Here is a 27,451-nt window from a genome sequence, read left to right on the forward strand (position 1 = left end):
CGGATATTAATACTACATCTTAGTTTTTTTGCGGACCAAAAATTTGAGGTGTGCTAAAATGTGCAAAAAATGAGAACTATATGATGTCTGGTTTGGGAAAGTATAACTTTGTTTTTTCTTTGGAATTAATTCACTAACTGTAGTGTTTTGCATTAGCTTCAAATTATCCTTAATGAAACTAAGCTTCGTGAAGAGAAGGTGAAGTTGGAATGCTGTCGGCTTCAGAAAGAAAATACCATGCTTAAGAAGAAGAAAGAGCAGGTAAAGAAAATTTGATGTCATACATAATGTAAACTAGAGAAGTGAATATCATTATCTTGTATCTTTCTTGGATCTGTTTCTGAGGTAAGGAATATTCATGTAGGACCTTTACTAGATATGCAAAGTTTAAACAGTGCTCCCCAAATTGAGTGCATATATTTGTTCTCCATCTGTTTTGGATTTTTGGATTATTGCTTTTCTTATCAAATATCAATCAGTTATTAACTTGCATAGCCTCAAAGAAACTTTTTAAACCAGAAAATTAAGTATTTTATGATCCTCTTTTGAGTAGTTACTGATTCACCGGCCAAGAGAAGATTACATGATAAGGAGTCTAAATTTAGGAGACAGTCATATGTGCCCAGCCATTCCTGCTGGAGGTAAATTATTTGAATTGGCAGCAATTTTCTGGGGAATGCAATAAACAGGGTCAACTTCCTGATAGCTCTGATGTTCTTACTGCAGCTATGAGAGTTGGGGCCACTCTGCCCTCTTCCTTAACCAAGGTCTCAACCCCCTCGATTGAGGCAGGCCACCGAGGAGTATGGCTCTCTATTTCTTTGTCTAAGTCTTGTAGTCCTGATGTATCCAGTGCAGAAACCTCTCCCTAACCCATAGGAATTCATATGTTTTGACTTTTCAGTTGCAGCAGGAAGTCAAAGACTGGAGTACATCACATGCTGAGCTCAGTGAACAAATCAAATCATTTGAGAAGTCCCAGAAAGATTTACAAGTAGCTCTTAGTCACAAAGAAGATACTATTAATGTAAGTTTATACTCCAAATACATGTTTCATCTCATGAATTCTCCTGAAATCTTCTGAATTAAAATCGAGAGTCTTCCAACCTTTTGCTTCTTTTCTAGGCTTCGACTAATTGTATCACACAGTTGAATTGGTTACAATGTGAATCTGAATCTGAGGATCAAAATAGAGAAGAGGAGTCAGATGAATTAACCAATGGAGAGGTAGCAGGTAAGATCAGTCTCAGGGAGGTTGAATCCTTTTTTGCTTTCCTGTCTTTAATTAAGTATACAGATGCCACTTTTCAGCTGGCTGAATTTCTTCTTAAGCTTCAGGGTTGTAGACACATATCATTGGATCTATAGATATGTCTGTTGCATTGGCAGAGGTGGGTTGCTGGGGTATAATGTAGCAATAGGCATGTGAAGAACACTGACTTTTTCTATCCCATTGAAAACTAGTAAGTACACTGCAGCTACAATAGTCACATCCTATACCTCTAAGTATTGAACATTGTACAGTAAGAGAAATTTATTTCTTTATTCAGATGATACTTGATTTTGATACTCATCATCTCTATGGCTCTGTGGTTTTAAGGTCCACAGTCAGTCTTAAGAGTCCGGAGGTAGTTGGAACCATAAACTAAGGCTGTGAGAACAGAGGCTAGAGACTATCAGAAAGCTAGAGAGGGAGTGTAACAGTGTTTACTGATGAGGAAAATATTTCCAGATGTTTTCTCCCAAGTTGGATATTGCTTACATAGCAAGTATTTCAAACCACACCTGGTAGTAGATTCAGGGAGAAAATAGAGGATTGAATCTTTCTAAATAAGACACTTACTTGCCCAGGTGAAGATAGATCTGAGAGAGAAGAAAAGCTTTTATCTTACAAGAATAACATAGATGACATTTCAGTTGTGCAAACTAGAAATTCACCTTTTTTTGTTTGTTTGTTTTTAAGACAGACACAGTACTTTTATTTATTTTTATGCTGAGGATCAAACTCAGTGCCTCACACATGCTAGGTGAGCACTCTACCACTGAGCCACAACCCCAGCCTGAAATTCACCTCTCTCTCTCTCTCTCTTTTTTTAAATCTAAGCTTGCAATTCTCTTAAAAGTCATTAGTCTAATCAGTTTAGTTATTTAATTGATTTTTTTGTTTTGTTTGAACACAATCATTATTTAGTTTGGGGAAGTGAGGAGAATATAGAGTTAAAAGTAAGGAAAGAAAAAGCTAAATTCTTTTGTTTTTTAGGTGATCCGAATAAGAAGATCAAAGATCAAATTAAGCAGATGATGGATGTCTCTCGGGTATAGTTCTTTGTAAGAGTCCCATAGTGCCTGTGAATTCTTCCTGTGCCTCACTTTTAAGAATACCTCTCTTTTCTGCAATTTTTAGACACAAACTACATCAGTAGTTGAAGAGGATCTAAAACTTTTAAAACTTAAGCTAAGAGCCTCGATGTCCACAAACTGTAATCTAGAAGGTGGGTTCTTCTTGAGAAGAAATTGCCATGTTGGAAAGACTTAAAATTTTATTGGAAAGATAAAGAATGGCTTCTTGCTTTCATGCTTCTTACTTTTCTTGGCACTACTCCCTCAAACAAGTTCTTAAGTCCTTGTACACATATAGAGATAAGCTTTTTTATCCTTTACAGACCAAATAAAGAAATTAGAAAGTAACTGCAGTTCACTACAGTCTTCTAAAGTTGGACTGGAAGAGGAATGTAAAACTCTAAGGCAGAAAGTGGAGATTTTAAATGAACTCCACCAGCAAAATGAGATGGCACTACAAAAGTAAGATTTTCATTGTTTGTTATTGTTATCACTGTGTGAACTAATAGATAATTTTATCTTTTCTTAAGATTATTTACAATTTCTTCTAGTTTGTAATAAGTAGAGATTTGTCTTTTTTCCTTTGTGTTTTGTTTCCTATAAGTTGCATTTTTCTTTCCATCATCAGTCTTAAGAGTCCTGAGGTAGTTGGAACCATAAACTAAGGCTGTGAGGACATCGTAATCAATTGTCAAATTCATATGAAGGCAGGAAGTGGTAAACTGGTATTAACAGTCACTGATGTGGAAACACCTCTCAAAGATCTAGACCCTTTCTATGATCCCACTATTTATTTTAATTACCTTTCATTGTGATCAGTTATGTAATTCTAATGTTTTGAACTTGTATCTCTAACTCTGGACCTTTAAAAATACTGAGTGATTTGGAATGACATGTTTTAGTAGAATAAAAACTTCAAAAAGGAATAATATTTACTTATTGATGGTACAAGTTTTGGACTTGAATATCTCAGATGTTCACACTAAAAATTGAACTCTGGCAAGGACCTTAGGAGTTATGATTACAGAAGTACTTGTTTGTAGTATATATTTATATATTAATCTTCTCAGTGTGGGGCTAGTTATTTTTTGAAAGTTCATTTGAAGTTTTTAATCCACAAAAATACTTGAATTCTCTAAAAATAGTTTTTTTGTGTCAGATTTTATTTGCACCTGATTTTACTCTTCGGTATATATATATATATATATATATATATATATATATATATATATATATATATATATATATATATATATTTTTTTTTCTTGTAAAGCAAAGACAGACCTTCTTACAGACCTAACTATTTTTAGGTATTTTGACTTCTGTTGCCTAATTAATGCATTAAATATTGAAACCTTTCCATTAACTTTTCTAAAATTCTGTGATCTCCAAGCGACCTTTTTAGAATCTCAAATATTTGTTCAGGCCAGTTCTAAATGCCTGGCCTGTTTCAAAGAAACATTTCTCATTTTATCACTTTTTTTTTTTAAAGAACACTTGTTTTCTGTGTCCCTACTAGTAATATGAATGACCTAAATGGCAATTAATTTTCTTTGTAATGCAATTAAATTGTAGCACTATTTTCCTCAACTCCTCCGAAATTCATTGTCATCATCTGTGGTTTGTACTCTTTTTAAAAACTCATCCCCGGGTACTATGTTAGTTCATGCCTGTGTCATCTTTTCTGTTCCTAACCTAGATCATCTGTCTTCATTCTCCATTTTTTATATTTTTTATATAACTTACTTCAAATTCTTAGTAGTTTTCTCTATAGCCGCTTGAGTGGACTTTCTAAAATGTAAGTCTGTCCATGTCAATATGTGCCTGTGGTTTATGAAGAATTTGCTTTCTATTTGATGACCTGTTCTTTTTTTCTTCCTTGTATCTTTTTAATAGTTTAAATATTTTTAATTATTTTCCTCATCCCCTCTGTATAAGCTTGATGTAATCATAAATTATAATGGAATTATAATTATATAATTATAATTTTATTCATCTTCTCATAATTTAAAGGCCATGGTATATATTCTGGATTTAATAAAAACCTGACATAGATTAATAGGTTTGTTATTTTTTTTTATGGGCTTTAAGTAGCTCCTGAATCAGATAACTGTTGTGGCATTGTATGTTAGTACTTCATACACTGTGAACTCCACAAGACATTCATTCAATTTATACACATATTTAAAGTTTCTGTAGTTCTGCATTCTACACTGTTTGTTTCTTATTTGAAATTATTTTCATTCTATTTGAACATTGTCCTTTAATGATAGATTTGATTAGTGTATCAAATTAGTACAAGGATAAACAGAGAATAGTATTTTATCCACTAAATATTGCTACCTTTATAATCTGTATTAGGTTGACATGAACTTCATGATTAGAGTTAAAACCAGTTTCCATTTTTAAAGGATCTTTCTTTTGGCTACTGAATTTTGACTGTTACTTAGTTTTAGCAATTTAAAAATATCCAATTAATTACCATCTGTTTTAAATTTTTTCTTTAAGGAGTCCATTATCATTGTTGTTTGGTCTTATCCCTCCCCTAGTTCCTGTAGTCATTTCTCTGTTTTTTTAACTGTTGTATTGGGAAGTGCCTAGGTGTAGTTTTCCCCACCCCACCCACTTTTTCCTCTTGCAGTTATGTTGCTTGGGACCATTAAACATTTCTTGAATTTTCAAGTCTTTTTCTAAATGTTGATTTTACCTCATTCTCTCTTCTGATTATAATAATGCATATTAGAATTTGATTTCCCCTGCCTCCTACATTCTGGATTTACTTCTTCTGGATATTTTCTTCTGACCTGTCTTAAAAGCGCTAGGATTTATTTTACTTCCCAAATCTGCTGCTAAAATCATTCATTGAGTTTAGGATTATAAAAAATTCAGGGTTTAAAATATTATTTTAGTTGTAGATGGACACAGTATTTTATTTTAATAGGATTTTTTTTAAGAGAGAGAGAATTTTAAAATTTATTTTTTAGTTTTTGGCGGATGTTGTCATCTTTGTATGTGGTGCCGAGGATTGAACCTGGGCCGCATGCATGCCAGGCGAGCGCGCTACCGCTTGAGCCACATCCCCAGCCCGACACAATATTTTATTTATTTTATGTGGTGTTGAGGACTGATCCCAGTGCCCCACACATGTGGGGCACGTGCTTCACCCCTGAGCCACAACCCCAGTCCTATTTCAGTACTACAGCTCAAACCCAGGACCTTGAGCCATGTGCTCTACTATTGAGCTACCTCCCCAGACTCCTTGCTCTTTCGCATAAGGGACTAGGGTCTTACTGCTTTCCAAGCTATCTTTAATCTCATCATTCTGCCTCTGCCTCCTGAGTATCTTCCACTGTAGGTAGGTCACCACATCCAACTATTTCTTGGTTTTATAGTTTCTAATCCTTTGACAAAATTCATAATCTTTTTTTTCCTCTTTTGTGGTGCTGGGGTTTGAACCCAGAGCCTTGTGCATGCGAGGCAGCACTGTACCAACTAAACTATATTCCCAGCACTGAAATTCATAATCTTGACTTTACTTTTTTGACTATATAAAAAGCACAGTGATTTTAAAACATGTGCGGATAACCCCATTAGGTGGTTTCCTTTTCTGTGGGATTTTTTCTCACAGAATTTTGTCTTATGGAGTGCCTGGTCAGTTTTGATTGGCCAACATTGTTGTGATAATTATAGATGAAATTTGAGGACTAAGATGAAGTTATCTTCTTATAGAAAAGTGTTGAGGTTACTTGAGTAAGATTGTTACTTTAAACTTAGTCAGCAATTAAGATAATTCAAAAATGACTTGTCTTTTCAATGTTTCATTATTGTTCCTTTTGGATTTTTTGCCTGTTCATCACTTAAGTGTGCAGTACTTTCTAATCTAAACTCAAAGGCTAGGGCTTTTATTAAGGGTCCCTTTATTTGTAGCCCCAAACACTTTTTTTTTCCTCTAAGCCCAGGAATTTGATGAAGGCTTAGTTTAGACTCATTATATCTTTGTGTTATCTTCAATATGTGGGTGAACCTAGGAGAAAAGTACCTTAAAGTGCCAGCCTTACTTGTAATTCTGAGATTCATTTTTCTAATGGATCTTGGCCACATACATATATCTTCACTGCCTTTTTAGCTTGGATCCCTTCAAACACAATTTTATATTCTTATAAAGATATTTTGATTGTTCTTAGTGCTCTCAGACTAACTCTTTGATAATTGGAAACAAAATTCTCTCTGTCCTTCAAGATTCAGTTTTCTCCATATTCCTTCTTAAGCCAGTGGGGAAAATTATTATATTCCTTTAGGCATCATTTATACCTGAAACAGTGAGCTCTTTTATTCTTTAGCATCTTACAAGGTAACTAGTATATTATAGCCACTCATAAAATACTTGCTGAAGAATTAAATGAGAAGCTATATAAGAATATATAATCCCCTTTTTCTATTTGGTATCAATAATCCTTTTTTACTATAGTTCTTCTGATTTATGGAAAATTAAGTTTCAAGTTAATTATCTTTTGAATTGGAACTATGGCTAAAGTAGTACAAGGATAGCAGAAAATAGTATTTTTTAAATCATTAAATGTGGCTACCTTTGTCTCAGTAGATGAACATCTTGAGTTTCATGATCAGAGTTAAAACTTGTCAGTAGATAATACTCTGATCATGGGTCAGTTTGGCTTCTTTTTCTGGTTGACAGACATTATCAAAACTCAGATTTGTCTTTTTGCTTAATTACAATTCTTTTGAAATAGATATCTATAGTGTGAAAAATGTTCTGTGGTTAATTGCATAGCTAAAAGACATATTCTAGAAGATTTTTTCTTTGACTGACTATATCTTTATTCTGGTGCCAGTCTTGGATTGAGAAAAGAGTTCCTCCATGACAAAGATATACTTAGTGTCCTACCCATGGCAGAAACGAGAAAAGAATTATCCCCTGCTTTATCCTAATATGTTTAATTATGTTAGGTTGATCAGTCCTGATCTTCCACATTGAAGTAAAGTGAGTTTTTGTTATCTTACACACAGGAGACTTGCCCTTGGGGCACATGTTGTTTTCACATTTATTTTATTTACTGGTAAGTAGAGAATTAAGAGGAGAAGTTAGAAAATGTAAGTGATTTACCAGAGTTTGATTTACGAAATTGTAGGTTTGAATTCCTATTTTATGTGCCTAAGCATTTTATAGAATTGTGGGAAGTGATATTCACAAAGAGAAACTTTTGATTTGATAACTGGCTTTATTTTAGGAAACTGAGTCAAGAAGAATATGAGAGACTAGAAAAAGAGCAGCGGCTGTCAGCTGCAGATGAAAAGGTGGTTTCCCCTGTAGAGGAAGTTAAAAATTACAAATGAGTTCAGTTTCTAAAGGAGGGTGTCAATGTCTAATGAACTAGTGTTAGCTTTCTTTTTAATCTTTTTTTACATTATGTAGATAGAAGAAAATAGCATGGAAGTATAAATAACGAGAGAATATGAATACATTCAATTCACACAGGAGAAAAAATAAATTCCAACTTAACAAATGAAAAATGTTAACAAAAATTTACTTATACCCAATGGGCAAGACCATAGGGAACTTGGTCAATGCAAACAGTTCTGGGGGTTTTGTATGTTGTAGTAATTCTTTAAGAAATCAGTTTGCTGTGTGATGTATCAAGACCCACAAAAGTGTGGCATTTGATAGACCTTGGAAATCTTCTATGGATATAATTTGAAAAAAAGTTTTAAGGAGGAAGATATTTCTAGCTGAATTACTTGAGAACACACTGATGAACAGTTAAGGAAATTATAATTTATCAATTCAGAATCTCTAGCAATTAAATGATAAAGAAGTTATTAGTATTAGGTTTTTATTTCATTCATTTATTTATTTTTGGTGCTTTACTACTAAGCTACATCCTTAGACCTTTTTTTCACTTTGAGAAAGGGTCTCAGTTGCATAGGTTCCCACTTAATTGCTGAGACTGACCTCGAACTTGTGATCCTCCTGCCTCAGCTTCCCAATCATTGGGATTACTGGCATGTGGCATTGCACCTGGCCTGTAGTATTAGTTTTGATCACACTGGATTCATATAACTATAGAAATGTTTTTCTTATGTATGATAAAGTCTTTAAAAGTATAGCAGATGGAATAAAGGGAAAATGGTCAGAATGTTTCAAATTTTATTCAATTGTTGTAATTCTTAGGCGGAGAATTGAAGAGATGGAAGAAAAATTACAGAAAACTGAGCGCTCATTTAAAAACCAGGTAGTAATTAATACTGTCCTGTAGTTGCAGAATTCTTTGATATCTAATACAGACAATTATAGGCTATTATAACGAGTCCCTAAAAACATTTTTTTTAATGTGTTGTCTTTTTCAGATTGCTATGCAAGAGAAGAAAGCTCATGATAATTGGGTAAGATTTTTTCCCCCTTTTCTTTATTTTGTGCATAGCCTACCACAACTGAATTTGAATATTTTCTCTTTGATAGCTCAAAGCTCATTCTGCAGAAAGAGCTGTAGCTGCAGAGAAAAGGGAAGTTGTTAATTTGAGACAGAAGTATGTGATTTTGGTACCTTACTATATGTTTTATAGTGTTTTAAGATTATGCTAGATATTATCTATGATAGATTGCTGTTTCATAATTTAGCCCATTCTTTCTCAATATTCAAGACTATTGGAAATGGCCCAAAAGATGGCAATGCGGCAAGAAGAACCTGTGATTGTAAAACCAATGCCTGGAAGACCAAATTTACAAAATCCTCCTCGGAGAGGTAGGGAGCACTTTGTAAAAGGAGCTATTTTATTTCTTGGTGCAGAATTATGTAAATTACTTTTTATTTCTGTGTGTAATGGTTATGAAATAATCTGAATGATTTGCTAAAGCGGGAGGTGGGGGTTGGTGTCAGGGAGAAGGCTGCCTTAAAGTAGTAACACGGCATTGTTGTCTTTAGGTCCCCTGAGCCAGAATGGCTCTTTTGGTCCATCCCCCGTGAGTGGTGGAGAATGTTCCCCTCCACTGACAGCAGAGCCAGCTGGGAGACCTCCTTCTGCTATCCTTAATCGAAGAGATATGCCTATAAATGGATTTGGTGAGCATTCACATGTTGCTGTATAGTAAACTGCTTCAAGGTTTTGGTTTTTTTTCCCTTTTGAATATTCTAATGAAAACATAGAATTTGGGCCTGTACAATATATAGAAGATAATTTCTTACTTTATCTTAGTGAATGTTTTCTGTAAAATCTGTTCTAGAATAGAAAACATTTTTTTTTTTTCCCTGGAGGTCCCTGTATTGTTTTTTTTTTTTTTTTTCTTTTAAATTTTACACTGTGAAGTGTAAACCTTTGTCTTTAAATTAAATCTCTATGATGTTCCTTTCCCAAATATTATAAAAGTAGCCTTAAACTTTATGTATCATACATATTTCCAATATGAAATACTGAGTCTTATTTCCAATTCTAAATAGGACTGTAGTCTTGGTAAGATTGGAATTCAGGTTATACAGATTAAAGAAAAGCCAGCCTACACATACTTCAAGTCTATAGCTTAAAGTTTAGGACCAGTACTTATTAATCTGCTGTTCTATCAACCCAAGGCAGTTCTTCATTTTATTTAAGTCTCTTCATAAATTGTGATTTACTATTGGGCAACCCATTTTTAAAAATATTTTTAATTGTAGATGGACATGATATCTTTATTTTTTAAATGTGGTGCTGAGAATCAAACCCAGTGCCTCACACATGCTAGGCAAACACTCTACAACTGAGCTACGACCCCAACCCCTGGGCAACCCATTTTTAATGTTGCTTTCTAGTTATTGTTGAACCCTGACCTGTCCACCAGTGGTTGATTTCTTCTGAAAAATACATACAAGGGCTCTGATCTTTCTTTCCCAAGGGTCAATGGATGGACCTTTACCTCGTACTCAATGGTCTTCTGAGGCATCTGGGAAACCCGTTGCCTCTGGTAAAGGGACCAAGTAATTTCAAAGAATCTGTAATTGTGGATGCAGGATTTTTATTCTTTTCATGTTAGAATAAGTCTGAATCCATTCTTTGATCTCTAACAGACCCAGGATGTGGTCCAGCTCACATGAACAGCAGCTCCAGAAGTTCTTCTCCAGCTAAGGTGACAGATGAGGGCAAGGTAAGTTCTGTAGTTACTGTGAATCATGTGGTCGTGCAGGAACATGTAGCTTTCCTACAGTACTTGCTCTTTGCTTTATCCTTCTTTGTGTTCTATTTGTACTATCCCATTTGTTTTTTAAAAAGCAAACTGTTCCCCAAGAACCTGAGACCCCCTCAGTTTCCACCAGTACTTCTTTGACTGAGCATCCAGTTGGAGTAAGTACTTAGAGGTTGAGAACTGAATTGGGTTTTATTCTGTGCATTTCTGGGAAGGATATTCAGAGCATGACACTGATCTTGTTTGCTTTAAAACTGCATGCAATATTGAGCTTACTTTTCTCCTTAACTTGGGAATGTTGCTTAAGTGTGTACAACTATAATGAACTACAGAATGTGAAAAGTTATCACTCTATATGGTGTTTTGTGTTGAATGTTCTAAGGCGAAGTAAATTCATTATAAAAATTATATAATTCATCATTTTTATTTTTGTTTGGAAGAATGCTATTTAAGAATTCCTCCATTGTGCAAACCCTATTTTGAGTGATTTGAATTAGATTGGTATCAGATTTTCTGAAAGTGACATACTGTTTCAGTGAAACAATGATAATCTGAAATGACCTCTTGAGCCAGTCCCAAGCAATGGTCTCATTTGTTCACATAAGTACATTCTCTTGTAACTGTGTTGCTATTATATCTGGTAGGTCTTCTGCAGCTCTATAATAAAATAAATTTTTAATTGTTCAGTTTCAAACCCACTACTCATAGGACATGATAAATCAATATCTCAAATGGTGTACAGTAAATGAAAGTAAATATTAAAGCCTTGTCTTCCTTGGAAATTTGTGTATATAGCACTGTGTTGGAAAATACTTCTCAAGTGCCAGTGTATATATATTCCAGGAATATACATCTCTGGAGAAATCTAAGGGCAGCTTAGATAAGATCCCAAACCCCTTTGTAGTAGAAGATTTAAAAGAGAGCAAAGACCCGTTGTTAGGAGTAGAGGTGGGAAAAGCATGGCTTGGAGGCAAACCTTGGGATTGAGTTCCTTTAATATGCAGTGTGGCCTTCAACAAATTACGATATTCCATTTGCTTTTGTTCCCTCTTACTTAAAACAAGACAGTCTACTTAAAGATCTCAGAGGTTGAATAATATATGAAAGACTTACTGACGATACTCTGAATAGTAGCTATTATTAGATGGGTAGAGAATGCATGTTTCATTTTATTCTGTTCATTCTTAATATGGAAGTAATGAGCTATTGTGATGAAAGGGAAGTGATGGGGAGGGGGGACTCCCTTTGATATAGATTGTAGTGAATACAGCATGACATACTGGTCAGAAATCACCTCTGTTAATAACCTCTGCCAGTCCTCTTGCCTTTCCATTTCCTGTGCAGATATAATCAGTAACAAACTGCTCCCTCTTGTGGCATCCTTCTAACTTCTGTAAGCTGTCAGTGGGAATACACAGGAGGGGTGGGGAGAGTTTTGTTGCACTGATGGTGTTCTCTGGACAGATGCTTGTTTTGGGTTTTAGCTTTTATCGGTGTTGGTACTTTGTCTTAATACATAGGAATTTTAAAACTTTTAACTGCTTTCAAATCTTAAATTGCAGGTTAATATGGCTATGAAAGGGCCCCCTCCTTTCTCAGGGGTACCCTTCATGGGCCCCCCGATGGGACCCCCTATGGGACGGCCTCCACCACCTCCCATTTGATATGGACCGCCACTTCAGTTCCATGGGCCTTTTGGGCCTCGGCCAATTCCTCCACCATTTGGTATGATGATCTGAACAGTAGTGATTGACTTATAAATCACATTCATCTTTCATTTCTATTGCTTGCTAAAGCAGTTGGTTGCTATCTCAGGTCTTAACAATGAAAGGATGAAGCTGAGTACATTTTAACTTTTCCTCCAGTTTTCTGGGACATATGGGACACTACATAATCTTATACTGAGATAGGCAATAGCTATCTCTCATAGATAAGGATAAGGGGCTATATACAGAAAAGCAAGAAATATTACTTCTGCAGATGTTTGTTGAAAATCTGTTGCTATGCACTGCAATGGATGGAAAGGTGGATGAGACACATGCCATAACTTAAAATTTTGTCACAGATATGAAAATCCTATAACATAAAGTTTGTAATCACCCATAATGGAAGCATAAGCAGTAGGTTATAGAATATAGAAAAGGAAAAGTCAAACCCTCCTTACCTTGAGAAAAGTCAGAGGGAAGTGTTAAAGAGGAGGATTTAACAGTGACCTAATAAATGTTGCTGATTTAATTAGGTGGCTGTGGAAGGCCTTTTCCAGGAGGGCATGCACCTTGATTCTGATGGCATGTGTAAAGTCCATGCTGAAATACTTCATGAATTTTTAATGGATACAGTAATAAATAGTGGGATTTCCTTTTATCAAAATTTCTTTGATGTAGTAAAGTTTTTATTTCATAATCTATCATCTTGTCATGGTAAATTAGTACTTCCAAATATAAATGGAGCTCTTGTGAGATAGAAATAATTCTGCAATTATATAGTAGGGAAAGAAAAAAGACAAGCCTGGAGCTAGGTAGAGCCATGTTTAAATCCTTAATATGTTGCTTCATGGCTGGTTGGCCAAAGGCTATAACCTAAACTTGTTCCATCTCAGTTTGCCTCATCTGGCAAGTCAGGATGTTCACCAGTTGATGTTCTAGGCTTGGGAGAAATTAAAGACTATATTAACATACTTGAAATCACCCTAGTTCAGAAATTTCTGGGTATTTACATAACTTCCTTTTTATTTTCCAGGTCCTGGTATGCGTCCACCAATAGGCTTCAGAGAATATGCACCAGGTGTTCCACCTGGAAAACGGGATTTGCCTTTTGACCCTCGTGGTTTTTTTCCAGGACCCGCACCATTTAGACCTTTAGGCTCATTTGGCCCAAGAGAGTACTTCATTCCTGGTGCCCCATTACCACCTCCAACTCATGGTCCCCAAGACTATGGGCCACCACCTGTTGCAAAAGACTTAATGCCTTCAGGCTTTAAAGATGAACCTCCACCTACACCTGATTCTCAGAGTAGTGAGGGCTGTTCACAGGCCTTAAAACTGGGCCCATAAAATTAACCTCTGACACTTAGTCAGAAAGTGGATTATGAACTATTCATTGTGTTAAAGGATTATTGGCTTCAAAATATAAAAGTTTATTTTAAATGGTTTGTGTTTTTAGAATGAAGCTGCCTTGGCGCAGTACACATTTTGAGCCAAAATATTTTCTCCCTAAATATCCCCCACTTAAGCTAGAGTATCCTTCCAACTTTAAAACGTGCAATAAGGAATACCTTTGTTTTAGTTAATATAGCATATACAATTGCTAAATGATTTAGAATGTCATAATTATGGACATTTCCTGTGGAAATGCTTTAAGAACATGTATTTCCATTATCCTATTTTTAGTGTATTCCAGTTGATAGAGAAATGGTGTTTTATAAGCTTGATTTTTCTCTTCCAATATCTGGTCACAGAGACTGTTATGCTAAAAATGTTTACTCAAAGATCATAAACTTCATTTTCCTTCTTGCTGAAGTTCTTTGTTGTAATAGTTCATGAAAAATTGTTTATTAATATTTCCCAAGTGTCTTTTGATTCATTGGATCGTCATGAGACTTTGTGCCATTGGGGAAGTATGTAAACTCACTCTCAGAACTGAAGATGGTGACTTGGCAGCATATTCCCTGTTGCTCACTGTTAAGGAGGCTGGACCTTGGTCAACTGTGAACTTCTACAGAGGATTTCTTTTACTTGTGAGAAGTCTTGTGGCTCTATTTTTGTAGCACATTCATGTACTTTTTTCTAACCATTGTCCATGTGAGAATGGTTTTCTGAGAATGAGTTTACATTAGTAGCAAGAGTTGTTTGACCTGAAGTTCTACTGCTTTTGCCATTATTGCATTATAACAGTAAAATATAAGGTGGTATGTTGTGTCTATAAAAAATAAGGAAATTTCTTTTTAAAAATGTACACACACACTCTTCTCTTTCCCATACCTTGCCACTGATTTTCAAGGAATATGATAAAAAAAATTAGAAAAGTATAATCCTCTGAGAAAGAATGAATGAAACTCTTAAGGCTTATAATGTCTTTAATTAGCAAATATGGGCTGAATTAAATTCTTTTTTTTTTGATAGATACTCAAATATATTTTATTTAAAAATCAATTAAAGCAAGTCCTGAATCTGTAACTACTGTCTTTAAAACAATGTTTCTAAGAACTAGCTCTCCAGAGCTGTAATTTTAATTACGGCAATTTTAACAGTACATTTTAAGAGGTTTAAGATTTAAATAAAATTATAAAAGCCTGGTACTTTTGTTTACTGCTACACCATATTCTTCCATTCTTTTAAGTTCTAGGAAGTAATAGGATTGTTGAAACCTACAACATAACATATCATTGTTCTTTTTATGTCCCCTAAGTATTCTGAAAATAGGGGCAAAAGCTTCAGTTTGAAACAAAATCTCTGTGAAACAAAATCTCTAAACTACTGAAGAATTCAATCTACATAACCTCCATTTAATATCAGAAGCAGCAGCTGTGTGTAAGAGGAAAACCATATAATAGCTTATGCCATTTTTAACCATGTAAAATAAAATTTAAGTCACAAATACCAATTTTGAACGTATCTTTCAACCTCTACAGGACACAAGGCAATGCTGAAGTTACTATAACTTCTAATTTTAAAATAGCATTTAAATAAAGGTGATGTCAGTTAGGAAGATAGATTTTCAAGGAAAGGCAGATTTATTTTTTTTATTCAAAGCAACAGTAGTTTTCCCTCTAAAGCCTTTTTTGTATTTATTCTATTAGTAAGCTATAATGTGTTCTACGTAGTTTATCTGAGCAGTTCTGAACCCACCCATAGTTGCCTCTCCTTACATCCATCTGATTGTACCACTTCTGTAGCAAAGCCCAAGGTAGCTGCCCATATACAGGTTGTGTAGAGAATACTGTCCCTTGATTCAATTATACTTTTGTATCTCAAAAGTTTTAGAAGTCCTCTCCAGAAAATTGTGTTTGAGTTTAGTTACTAAAATCATTTCATTTGTGAAGCAGTAGTGTTTCAACCTGAAAGTATTACTGCTATAGTTGTAATTATTGTCCAGTGACTCATCCCCTCCCACACTAGAAAGTAAATTTAAACAACTAATTTGTGAGATACAGATTGTTTTGTGTTAATTGCTTCAAGATAAAATCACCTTTTTTTTGGGGGGGGGAGGTTTGGTCATTCAGGTCTGAATTAAAGCTAAGCTGATGACAATGTTCAATTTAAGTTCATTTAATGCTGATGAAAGACATTCATACAAAGCATCCTTTTTTTTTCATATAATCCCATTCTTTGGTGGCAGCTGGGGTTGTGGCTCAGTGGTAGAGTACTTGCCTAGCACAGGCAAGGCCCTGGGTTTAATCCTCAGCACCACATAAATAAATAGAGGTTAAAAAAAGTAAAGCATTCTTATGTGAAGGATGCTAAATGTTTCTTCATATAAATTTTCACTTTGAGGGGCTGGGGTTGTGTGTGAGGCACTGGGTTTGATCCTCAGCACCACATATAAATATAAAGGTACTGTGTCCATCTACAACCAAAAAAAAAAAAAGGTTTTTTTTTTATTATCACTTTGATATACATGTTTTATAGTCTATGAGAAAACAAAGAACAATGTATCAGTTTTGCTACATTTTAATAGTAGATTTTAAGGGAGCAACATCAAACATCAGTAACATCAAACAAAAAGGTACTGAGTACTCCACAGGGTACAGAGTGCTGCCCAAGCACCTTGGAAAGTTTACATGACATGGAGAAGATGAGGCCCTTCTCTTGAGAAGTTTACAGTCTGGAAATTTTGACTACTCAGAGTTTCAGTTGAGTGAACATTTTATTAAGGCAAATTCTTCATTTCCTAGAACTACTGTAGACTGAACTATTTTTGCATTTGTGAAATTAACCCAATCCAGATGAAAGACTAATTTTGGCCGAGAATTCTTTCAGGCTCATATTTATTAATATTCATCTAGTAAACAAAATTGACCTAACAGACAACTGAAAAATTAAAGACTAGATCTCTTGAAGTGCAAGGGCTAAAACAACTGTTATTCATTTTAAAAAGCAAACGGATGGTATCATTAGGGTTTACACTAGTTTAAAAATAGGCCAAGTATTGCATTCCCTTCATGCATTGTTCATTTAAAACAGTGAATATTAAAATACATGGGTTCTACATGTAACCCACAAAAAAGCTCCTCACAAATCTTTATGTTCTGTGTATCAAATATCCACCTCATGTACTATGAAAGTTTTATTTATGTCTCATCATTAAGTTAAAAGTAATGTAAATAGTGAAATTATAATAGGCTAATGACCTGCATATTTTCATATGAATATCAATATATCTAAATAGGAAATAAATGTCAGTTGTATCTACCTATATTATAAAAAATAGAATATCTTTCCAGATTTTGCATACTCATCACTTTATAAAGACAAGGTATGCAGGTTTTAAGGTTTCACAATCAGTTGTCAGAAAAACAGCAGTTGTTCCTGCAGTATCTCATTAGCATCTGACTCAATTATTTTTAGATGACATGATTTAGAAGACGTAAACCCACCCCAAAATTTGTAATTATTCTGAGAGAGATGGTTTTACTGTTAACCCTAGAAACAATAGCAATGTGATGTAGAACAACTAATCAACATGACTAAAAATATGCTCACTTTCAGAAAAACAATCTGGTCATCTGGAAAAAAGTCACAGCTACAACCTAGAGAACACTCCCATATAAGATATTGATCTGGTCAAGGCACACTATTTCTAAGTAGAACTATCAGATGAGGGTGAATTTAGGCCAGCTCTAAGGAACAGCCTATAAGACAGACCATAACTGATCCAATTTCCTTTCAAAGCAATCTGGTACTATCCTACCCACTTCAATTCAAAAGTTTGAAGTTAATTCAAATCAAAAGACCATATTGGAGCAAAAGTGAGCAAATGTGTAAACTCTAGCACATTCTTATTGCTCTATTAAGTTTGAAGATGAGCATACCTACCACAGCAGTATTGTTCCAGGAAGCAGGGTAGGAACAGTGGTAAATTAGGAAACAGACTATTAATTGCACAATTAATTGAAAATAAAAACATGTTTCAAAATCTACAATAAACCTGTATCCAAAGGAGTCATAACAATGAGGTGCTGGACTTTAGTTCTGTGGTACAGCTTTGCAATGGACTCACTGGCCTATAGGTACGGCTTACTTCCTGCCTCCTGAAGGATGAATATGCTACACAGAGCTATGATGATTTCTACTGAGTGGTAAAATTCACAGAAATTCCACATTACTCATGTCAGAATCATTCCTTGTGCAAAGTTTGATGTAGATGAAGATAAAGTGGTTTCTTGGTCAATAACTGCGATTTCTTTTAAAGTCAGTGGGTTTCTTGTATCTGTAACCACAATAGAAAGATCATTGTTTAAAATACTTTGATGATTGATCTACTCCAATGTTACATTCTAGATAAGAGGGACTAAGAAGAAACATGAATTAGTAACCATTAAAACAGTAAGAATCCTATATGTATATCACTTACAGTTCTATTACAATTGGCCCAGGTTTAATCTCATCCATCTCCATGAAAGCAAAACACTTGGTGCTGATAAAACTTTTTTTAGGCTTGTAGTGTTTGAATTCAAAGAAGATAGCTGCACCTAAGGAATTAAAACAAACCACATAAGCCAGAGACCACACATTTCTTACGTGTCACCAGAAGCCTATGATTTTACAAATTAACGTGTCAAACAGTCTGATGACACAACTGTTGATAACTCACTGTGGCTGTCACTCCAAGCTCTTCTACCATGTCTGAGTGACATTTCTCCATATCATTTAATTCTACAAAGTACAACAAAATTGTATAGCAAGAATGTAAGTTATGTACACAGGTAGAATCATAAACTACCAAAGAATATAAAATATTAAATACCACAAGAAAAACAGAAGTTACTTAAGTATCAGCAGTACCTATAGAAATGGTTTCAATAAGCACCTATATTAGATAGAATAGAAATTTAAAAGAGTTCCTTTAAAAAAAAATTCTAGCTTACATCATTTCTCTCCCTCCTGAAACCACCAAGCCCAGATTGTCCTTTCCATATTCTTACAAACTAACTGCCAGTTATAGTATCTTTTTACCCAATGCATCTTATTGAAAGAAAAAAAATAATAATTCTTTAACTGTTAGAAAGTAATCATTAGGTTCCTAAAAGGACTTAAGGTAATTATTAGGGACCCTGCTTCCTTAACTCTGTATTATGAGAAAAACTTCCCTATCAAATAATATTTAACCACATTATTACACAACTAGATAATGCAACTGCTAATTCTCATATTTAAAAAAAAATGTTGATTTGACTTTCTTTAAGTCAATATTCATAACTATGTGACATAAGATCTTGTGTTAAGTATACTATGAACACAAACCCAGATAAGTACTGTGTCCTTAAGAAGTCAGTAACTGATAATTACAAACCTTTGGTTAATTTTTCAATATGCTTCTGGAGCTCAATGTCCACATTAAAATGAACATATGTATCTTCTTTTCTTGAAGCCACAGGAGTATCTTGCACAGGAGTTAAATCTATGCCATTCAGATCTGGAGAAACAAATAAGTTTCTGCTTATGAGCATTCACATATACAGACGGAAAATCTAGAAACTGAAAAGGTTACAGTTCCTAAAGAGGCATGGAAGGAGCTGAGAGGAGATTCTCAGGCTAAGAGATTCCTATTTGGTGTGAGCAAGTATGTGAGAGTTGTTGAAGTTCATGGGGTATGTGGAGAGAAATGAATATAGACTGGATAGGAGACCTCATGAAGGGGACAAGGAAGCCTTTACATGGCCAAGTGGACAAAACTTGATCTTCATAGTGAAGTGGTAAAAAGAACAAACATGTTTTCTTTAGGGAATAGCCCACTATATTTTTTATGCAAAAAAAAAAAAAAAATCTGGAGTATATAATTTGCCACAATGGAGCTCTGCCACCAATTTCTAACTTTGATCAAGTATATGGCTTATTTAGAAAAGCCTTTAAACCTAACCTTATCATAATTTCCCTGTTAAGAACCAAAAATGGATGAGAACAGCCAACAAAAACCCTTTTGTTAATGAATAATTTTTCATATATATTATCTAAATTCTGGTTATACTGTTTACAACATACCCTGAATTTACAACAACCAGATGGTACATTATATATAGTTTTAATTTTCCGGGTATGAAAATTCAGTTTAATCAAATTCAACATGGACTCATTTAATAACTCCTCAGTGTTTACGTGTTATTCATTTATGTGTCTCAAAAAGCTCAAAAACAATTTAGTACATTTAATAATTAAAAAATATTTACATAAAAATATTTCAGTTTAACATATGCAAAGGTAATTTAACATTTACAACATCATTAAATATTTTTGTGTTTTAAGTATACTTTCTGAATGAGTATGCAGTTTTACAAATGGCCTATCAAATAATATAAATATTTCCCAGTACACTATATATTTGATAACTGGTAACATCGGCATTTAAAAGTGTACCAGTATTAGTGCTGTGGATTATGTTCTTTAAATAAATGTTTTTCTTTGTGGTCATATTTTTCTTTTAATTAGCACTAGTGAACCCATGGATCTGACTTTATTTCTGCAATTGATAAAAGTTTCTCCATTTAATTTCAGCACCGATCTGTTCCTTTGGTGCAAAACTACAGATTAAAATAAGCTATTTGTACTAACTATAGTTATTTCTATAAAATGGTATAATTTATTCCTTAATCACATCATCATCCCACGGGATTGCATTCAGGGCATGGATGTTATGGGCGCACCCTACTTCCCTGTCCCCTGATTTTCATCTGCCTCTGTAGGACTCACCTATGTAGATACCTCAGTAGCACAGGAAGAAGAGGGGCTGAAGCAGGAGAGATGGGAAAACAGGATATGGGGCTTTGTGTAGAAAACTACACACCCATGGAAGGTGAGGGGTACTATTGTTAATCTACATCCTGAAGGCTGTAGCTGCTGTTAAGGACAATGTGTATGTTTAGTCCACACGTTAGATGGAATCTGAAGAGCAAAAATCTATACAAACTCAAAAGCAAAAGTGAGTGTGTAAGTAGGAAATATTTTTTGTAAGTCTTTCAGAACTATGTTCTGTTATGATCTTTTCTAGGATTTTGCATCATTATAGAATGCATTAAAGTAAGTTGTCACATATACAAGACCATCCCCTGTCAAAAACTTTGTCCCATATGAGAAAAAACATAATGCAATTTGCCAGTTATTTACCCTTTACACTAACTGTAATATAGGGATCGATGCACTGTCCAGCATCTTTCAGACCAATTTTCTCAATCCTGATAGTGAGTAATGTCATTCCCGTTTCTGATGGCAACCTTGGTAATAAAGTACCTGGCAACAGAGAAACCTCAATAATAAGTTAGCTCCACCAATAATTCAGAGTAAATACTTTGACAAACAGAAGATGTAGCCTACCTCTTAAGAACTAGCTAGGCATTATGTATTTTTATTTCCAAAATTCATGAACATCTGATGTTATACTTTTTTAGAAAAATATTTAATTTTACACATAATATATCTGCATTTCCCAAGCATACAATCACCTTTAAGCAGAAAATAATAATTTCTATAATAATAATAGTGTATAGTATGTATAATAAAAGTTTGTTAAAACATCACTTGAGGAAGCCCAATTATACATAATAGTATAATACACTCACATAATATTTATATTCCATATGTACTTCTATATTATACTCAGCATCTTAATATGAAGTGGTAGAACAAAGACAAGAAAAGCTTTTAAAATACTTGTTATACTGTCCTAAATCTGAGACATTTAATATCAGAGTTGATCAATACATTCTTTCCTTTAGTTACTCCTAATAAAGAAAATAATTTACAATTTGATATTTATGTTTCAATTTAACTATATAGTCTAACATCTATTCTTCATTCTATTTTGTATGATTTATTCTCTCAGAAATTAGTACTATACAGACTGCCATATAAAAGGGCCATTTGCATAACTGAAAATTTTCCCCAAACCAACTAAAAATTTTAAAACTAAAAACCCACCCAGAACAACATGACAACATTCACCCACCAAGAACATATGAAGGAAGAAATCAACTGTTCAGTATGTTCCCTTTTTTGAAACTACCAATAGAGAACAGATGCAAATAAGCTGATTTTAATCAAGTATGTATACAGAACCTCAAAATACACTTAACAAAAGATTTTGGTTGATGTTTTTCAAGTTTCTATTCAACAATGTGTTATGCTACTTTTAATGATGAGCTATTTGATATACATGAAGCAATCAACACACTACATTTGAAAATACACATTTGATTGATGGCAAGTGTGGCTTGAGGAAATTTTGGGAGGTTATGGGAATGTTCTGAACTTGTATAGTGATGACAGATGCAAAACTCTATAGAGGTGTCAAAAATCAATGAATTTTATACTTACAGAAGGGAAATGTTATGATATGCAAATTATACCTCAACAGTGCTGTTAAAAATGTATTACTTTTAATTTAAACAAATATGAAGACAATACAGACAAATGCAAGAATGGGAAGGCCTGGAGGCTGCATTCCACTGTTGCATTAACAAACCTAAATGGGCTCAGGCTGATATCATTAAATATATACATAATACCTTTTATGCATCTTCTTTGATTGACAAATTAGGGTACTTTTAGAAGAGGGGCTTGTACCTGGACATCTGGGATGAACTTCAGAGAGTTAAGAAACACCTCTGAAATTTTATGAAAAATGTGAATATGTATACATTTATATTTATATATATACATATTCACATGTATGTATATCATATATGAATTTTTCTGCAGAAAAGTTCATTCTATTATGTAGTACATGGCTATATAAATATGCTACAGTTTATGTACACATTCTTGTGTTAGATATTTGAATTACTTCAAGTGTTTGGATATAGTTAACAAGGCTATTATAAATACTCTTCTGAACATCTTCTGGTGCCCATAAGCACCCATTTCTGAAACAGAGGAATCACTAAGTCACCTGGCATATTACCTCCATACCTACTATGTAACAACAATCCATTCCCCAAGGTGGTTGTGCCAATTTTTATTCCTAGCCCAAGTGCAGTAGTGTTCCCATTGCTCCACATCCTCACTAGGTACTGTTTTCTCAGATTCTTCATGTTAGCCAATTTTGGTATAAAGAGATCAATCATTTTAATCTGCATTCCTCTGAAGATTAATAAGGTTGAGCACCTTTTCGAATAAATCAAATATATGATTTCCTCTTTTCTGAAGTGTGTTCAATTATTTTGCTCGATTTTTTATTGAGATGTCTATCTTATTGAGCTGTAGGAGGTCTCTATTATTTTGTTGGACAAATATTTTACAAGTAGCTTCTTAGCAGTTTTCCTTTATAAAGACTTTTTGTTGAAGTAGAGCATATACATTTTAAAATGTACAATTTGGAGATCCGGGCTGACTGATCCGTGCGGCCCGCCACGCGGCTACAGACGGCGGGGCACCACCAAGAAGCGACCAGCAAGCAGGGAGAAACGTTGCTTCAGATTCTGTGGAATCCTGCAGGCTGAGCCCCCACTAAGCCCCGGGCTGAGTTCGGGATTTCAGACGGGGAAGGAAGCGGTACAGGTCTATCCCCCACAACGGAAACTCCACCAAGGAAACCAGCAGCCACCATGTTGGAGAGCTGAAGTAACCACTGCCACTCTCTGACAGATTGTAACAATAAAACAGGTGTGTGTTACTCAGCTCAGCTCCCATACAGCGGTGAATTCGCATAAAATCTCTCCTAGGCTTTCTGGGGGTGGGATTATCAGAGCAAGCCTGCATAAAGACTCGGGGAAAACTAGAGACACCTGACCTTCAACTCCCCCTCCCATTAGTGGCGAAAACGAAACCTGTCTAGCCAGCGCTGGGGGAGGGGCAAGTGGAAAAAATCAAAACAATAGAGTGCTGGGGTTCCCAATAGACACCCTCCACACCCAGCAAACGGCAGGCCCAGAGTACAGTTTGACTGCCGAGAGGCATCACTCAGGGGAAATCTGGTCTAGCAGGAGAAACCAGGACTAGCAGGAGAAACCAGGGAACTAGAGGCCAGGCCCTAGCGACTGGGCGGCTGGAGACCGCACGCCCACTGGCGACAGTCCACCCGCTGCCCATGTGACTGGGCGGCTGGAGAACACCTGCCCGCTGGCGACAGCCCACCCGCTGCCCCTGAGACTGGGTGGCTGGAGACCGCACGCCTGCCAGCAACCGGGAGCTGAAACCAACCAGAGACAGTCCAGTCCCACTCCCCCATTCAGACACCCCGGCAAGGAGCCTGGGGCCAGCCATAGCAGAGAGGTGACATCACTGGAGCTCGGCCATTAGAATTCCTTCCCAGTGGATTCCACTTTAGCAGGCATAGTCTACCAACACAAAGGAGAGACAACAGAGATATACAAAACCAAAACAAATCTATATAAGAGAGCAGAAACACACAGCAATCAAATAGAGCTGGAAAGTAACGTGAACATCATGAAAAAACAAGGGAAAAAAGGAGTACAAACAATGCAGGACAACTTAATTCTACAGGAGGACCTAGAAGCATCAGAAACAGGGATAGGGAAAGAAATCAAGGCATACCTAACTCAGATGGAAAGGAATATTAGAGAAGACATGAGGCAGCAAGTCCAAGCAATAAAAGTATATTTTGAAAATGAATTAAACAAACAAATTCAAATGGCAAAGAATGAGCTTTACCAGGAGATAGAGATCTTTAAAAAAATCAAACAGTAATCCTAGAAATGCAGGAAACTATAAACCAAATTAAAAACTCAAATGAGAATATTACAAATAGACTATATCAAGTAGAAGTCAGAACATCAGATAATGAAGACAAAGTTTATCAACTTGAAAAGAATATAGTCAACACAGAAAAGATGCTTAAATCCCACGAGCAATCTATTCAAGAGATATGGGATGTCATAAAAAAACCAAATTTGAGAGTCATCGGGATAGAAGAAGGCATAGAGATTCAAACCAAAGGAATGGACAACATATTAAATGAAATAATTCTAGAAAACTTCCCAGAGATGAAAGATGGAATGGATTGCCAAATCCTGGAAGCCTACAGGACCCCAAACATTCAAAACCGTAATAGACCAACTCCAAGACATATAATTATGAAGATAGCCAACATACAGAACAAAGAGAGAATATTAAAAGCTACGAGAAAAAGGAGGCAGATTACATTCAGGGGTAAAACAATTAGGTTTAGGACTGATTTTTCATCACAGACTTTGAAAGCGAGAAGATCCTGGAACAATGTATTTCAAACGCTGAAAAATAATGGATTCCAACCAAGAATACTGTATCCAGAAAAATTAAGCTTCAGATTTGACAATGAAATTAAAATCTTTCACGATAAACAAAAGCTAAAAAAATTCGCAGCCAGAAAACCAGCACAGCAAAGCATTTTGAGCAAAATACTACAAGAAGAGGAATTGAAAAATAGTGCCCAAAACTAACAGTGGGAGGTATCTCAGTAAAGGGGGAGAAAAATAACCAAAGAGGAAAAACTAGCCAAACTAAAATAAATAAATAAATAAACATGACTGGAAGTACAAACCATATTTCAATTGTAACCTTAAATGTTAATGGCTTAAATTCACCAATCAAGAGACATAGGCTAGTAACCTGGATTAAAAAAAAACAAATCCAACAATATGCTGCCTTCAGGAGACTCATATGATAGGAAAAGACATACACAGGCTGAAGGTGAAAGGTTGGGAAAAATCATACCACTCACATGGCCCTCGGAAGCAAGCAGGAGTGGCCATACTCATATCGAATAAAATCAACTTCAAACCAAGTTAATCAAAAGGGATAAAGAAGGACACTATATACTGTTAAAAGGAACCATCCACCATCAAGACATAACAATTATCAATTTGTATGCACCAAACAATGGTGCTGCAACGTTCATAAAACAAACTCTCCTCAAGTTCAAGAGTCAAATAGACCACAACACAATAATTATGGGGGCCTTCAACACTCCACTCTCGCCATTGGACAGATCCTCTAGACAAAAGCGGAACAAAGAAACTATAAAACTCAATAACGCAATCAATAACCTAGACTTAACCAACATATATAGAATATATCAACCATCATCAAGTGGATACACATTCTTCTCAGCAGCACATGGATCCTACTCAAAGATAAACCATATATTATGCCATAGGGCGACTCTCAGTAAATATAAAGGTGTGGAGATAATATCATGCACCATATCTGATCATAATGGAATGAAACTGGAAATCAATGATAAAAGAAGGAAGGAAAAATCCTACATCACATGGAAAATGAACAATATGCTACTGAATGATCAATGGGTTACAGAAGACATAAAGGAGGAAATAAAAAAATTCTTAGAGACAAATGACAATACAGACACAACATACCGGAATCTATGGGACACAATGAAAGCAGTTTTAAGAGGGAAATTCATTTCTTGGAGTTCTTTCCTCAAAAAAAGAAAAAAACCAACAAATAAATGAACTCACACTACACCTCAAAAACCTAGAAAAGGAAGAGCAAAACAACAGCAAATGTAGTAGAAGACAAAAAATAATTAAAATTAGAGCAGAAATCAACAAAATTGAAACAAAAAAAAAAACCATTGATAAAACTAAAAGTTGGTTCTTTGAAAAAATAAATAAGATCGACAGGCCCTTAGCCATGCTAATGAAGAGAAGAAGAGAGAGAACTCAAATTACTAACATATGGGATGAAAAAGGCAATATCACAACAGACAATACAGAAATACAGAAGATAATTAGAAAGTATTTTGAAACCCTATATTCCAATAAAATACAAGATAGTGAAGATATCGATAAATTTCTTAAGTCATACGATCTGCCCAGATTGAGTCAGGAAGACACACACAATTTAAACAGACCAATAACAAAGGAATAAATAGAAGAAGCCATCAAAAGACTACCAACCAAAAAAAGCCCTGGATCGGATGGGTATACAGCGGAGTTCTACAAAACCTTCAAAGAAGAATTAATACCAATACTTTTCAAGCTATTTCAAGAAATAGAAAAAGAAGGAGCTCTTCCAAATTCATTCTATGAGGCCAACGTCACCCTGATCCCAAAACCAGACAAAGACACTTCAAAGAAAGAAAACTACATACCAATATCTCTAATGAACTTGGATGCAAAAATTCTCAATAAAATCCTGGTGAATCGAATACAAAAGCATATCAAAAAAATTGTGCACCATGATCAAGTAGGATTCATCCCTGGGATGCAAGGCTGGTTCAATATATGGAAATCAATAAATGCTATTCACCACATCAATAGACTTAAAGACAAGAACCATATGATCATCTTGATAGATGCAGAAAAAGCATTCGACAAAGTACAGCATCCCTTTATGTTCAAAACACTAGAAAAATTAGGGATAGCAGGAACTTACCTCAACATTGTAAAAGCTATATATGCTAAACCTCAGGCTAGCATCATCCTATATGGAGAAAAACTGAAGGCATTCCCTCTAAAATCTTGAACAAGACAGGGATGCCCTCTATCACCACTTCTATTCAATTTAGTTCTTGAAATACTAGCCAGAGAAATTAGACAGACAAAAGAAATTAAAGGCATAAAAATAGGAAAAGAAGAACTTAAATTATCGCTATTTGCGGATGACATGATAATATATTTAACAGACCCCAACGGGTCTACAAAGAAACTGCTAGAGTTAATAAATGAATTCAGCAAAGTGGCAGAATATAAAATCAACACACATAAATCAAAGGTATTCCTGTATATCAGCAACAAAACTTCTGAAATGGAAATGAGGAAAACCACTCCAT

At 35.0% G+C, this 27,451-nt stretch overlaps 2 pseudogenes; one reads left to right on the plus strand and one right to left on the minus strand.

The window, feature by feature from the left end:
• Positions 1-15,108, plus strand: part of LOC139702421 (transport and Golgi organization protein 1 homolog) — a 62,273-nt pseudogene extending 47,165 nt beyond the window's left edge.
• A 1,453-nt stretch (positions 15,109-16,561) lies between these two features.
• Positions 16,562-20,953, minus strand: LOC139702360 (axin interactor, dorsalization-associated protein-like; annotated as a pseudogene).
• Between the last annotated feature and the right edge of the window lie 6,498 nt (positions 20,954-27,451).

The sequence above is a fragment of the Marmota flaviventris genome, chromosome 17, assembly GCF_047511675.1.
Source record: "Marmota flaviventris isolate mMarFla1 chromosome 17, mMarFla1.hap1, whole genome shotgun sequence".
In the NCBI taxonomy this organism is placed as follows: domain Eukaryota; kingdom Metazoa; phylum Chordata; class Mammalia; order Rodentia; family Sciuridae; genus Marmota; species Marmota flaviventris.